We start from the raw sequence: 2,411 nt of genomic DNA on the forward strand, positions 1-2,411 counted from the left end.
AAGTACTATCCTTGGAAAACAACACTGTGGGAGATAGCTGGGCGTTGCAGATAGCATCCAGATGGACGCCCCCACGCATCCGCCTCGCACGAGAGCGCTCACCAAGCGCCCCTGGGAAACGGCAATTTAACAGCTATGAGCGTGCCAGGGGCCTGCAGCAGTGGCCAGAAAGCACCTTCCAGCTTTGGCTGCCCGGCCTTTTGTAGTGTTTGCCAACTCATAAAAGACCCCACAAGGTAAACAGCCTTCAGGTGCAGCATCTCCTTTAAGTTTCGTTGTGGGGCTGGGGTCTTTTTTGTCAGGTTTTTTTTTTTTTTTTGGTCAGGTTTTTTAAGCAGTATTGAACAAGAACTTTTCTTAAAAAAAAAATCTGTTAAAAAAATACCTGACTTTTATACACAGCTATCCTAAAAATCTGAAAGCAAATTCAAAGAGCAATCTTTGTTGCATAAATAGCACAGCTTGACTGGCTGGGGTCTTTCTGCATGTTATGGGCATGCAGGTCCATAAGCTCCCAGCTCCGATACCCAAGAGCTCAGGCTGCTCTCGGAGCACAGACAGTGCTGGTGCTGCTGGTGGAACTTCAGTGCAGCCACAGCAGAGCAACTTTTTTTTTGTGGTTCTTCTTCTGTGCATGCAGCAATGCAAAATGCCAAGTGCTCCTAGATTGTCATTTAAAAAAGTCTCAATAGAAGCAAGGAACTTCAAGGGAACTAAAAACTGGTGAAGAAATGGGGAGGACAATTCAGTTTGTAAGGCTTTGGGGAAATTAATTTTCTTGTCACTTCCATAGCCTAAGTCACATGGTACCACCTACTTTTTTTATACTTCCCAAAATTCGTACCAGGTTGCAAAGATGCAGGCAAAACCTAGATGGGATTTTTTTTTTTTTTTTTTTTTACTGCATAACTATTTATTACCATGCTCCACGACTGTCGAAGTGAGGAGTAATATTGACAGCAAGTGATAGTGCCCACAAAGTAAGGTTTGTAACAGAAGCTCTTTCAACAGAAGACAACTGCAATAGCAGAATTGAAACATGAAGTTCAGGCACATAAATAGAAAATTCAAAATTACAGGATGAAGCTGTATCCTTTTTGAATTGCTACAAATATTCTCACACGTGGGAGTTGCAAAACCAGTTAATGACACTGTTAGCGGAGCCGCGGAAGCGTGAGCTGTTACCAGTGACTCACTGGAGAACAGGGGACAACACGCTGAGAACTTGGTGTTATTTTCCAAAGGTGACTTCATGCACGACTATAACAATACAGGCAGGTCAGCTGAAGTTCTCATACATCAGCAGCATGCAAAAAATCCTAGGTTTTGGAGATGCCTGTGGTTATTCTTACTCATTTGCTCTTAAGTAAATGTTATTTCCAACTCAATAGTTTGGACCTAGTTGAGTCCCATGGTCTCTGAAGAATGGTAGGTTTTTCTATATAGTATTTTCTGCTCTTCTCAGTCTAGGTGCCAGGAGGGGCTCAGCTCCCTCCACTGGCTCCTCTGCCTTGTGGCCAAGCAGGGTGTGACACAAACCTTTTCCATCTCCTGTCGTGCCAGGGCAGCATTTGCAAACATTAACTCAGGATAAAGTAGTTGTGAACAAACATATTGCTGTAACAAAGCTGTAAATTTCTACAATCATTTTTATTAGTTATGGAAGAACCCCCACTAGTATTTACATAGTGCAAAAAAGCTGTTATTACTCCAAAAAGTACGGTAGACAGAACAATTATCCTTCATACAGCAAAAAAAAGAAATGGAACAAACCTCTTCATGTTGTATTTCATAATGATTTTTCTACTGCTTTAACCTAAATATTACTATAAGTTTTAAGACATTAAAGATTAAACAGCTTTCCTTATTGGAGTCTATTTAAAAGTAAAATATAGGAACTATTTATGAACATTTAGAAGGTGGGCTGTGCCAACAGGGTTTCTACTTTCAGCGTTACCATTCATTGGCAAGGAAGTTCCGGGTTAGACATTCTCACGTTTCCTTGTGTGTGGCAGGGTGGGCAGAAAACCCACATTACTTGTTTCTATGGCTCGCTTCTGCTGGTTTTTGTTTTGTTAACAAATCGTCACGTCTAATTTTTAAGTGGCCGACCTTGAAATCGACTCAATAGTTTCATTAGTTGGCACAACTTCACAGGAAATACTTAATGACAGTTTCAGCAAACAGCAGCTTTTCAAACAATAATACTTTTTTACATACATATTTAAAGTAACATTATTAAAATTTAAGCTTGTGTTAAAGAACTGAACAGAATCACATTGTGTAAGCTCCCACCCACCCAAATGAGCATAAAGACACCTCTTACCTTTACCAGAAGAACACCAACAAGTGCATTACAGAACATTTTCTATAATGAAATTTTAAAACACAGGTCAATACCCTCTGTCACT

Source organism: Egretta garzetta, unplaced genomic scaffold, assembly GCF_000687185.1.
Source record: "Egretta garzetta isolate BGI_Z169 unplaced genomic scaffold, ASM68718v1 scaffold287, whole genome shotgun sequence".
In the NCBI taxonomy this organism is placed as follows: domain Eukaryota; kingdom Metazoa; phylum Chordata; class Aves; order Pelecaniformes; family Ardeidae; genus Egretta; species Egretta garzetta.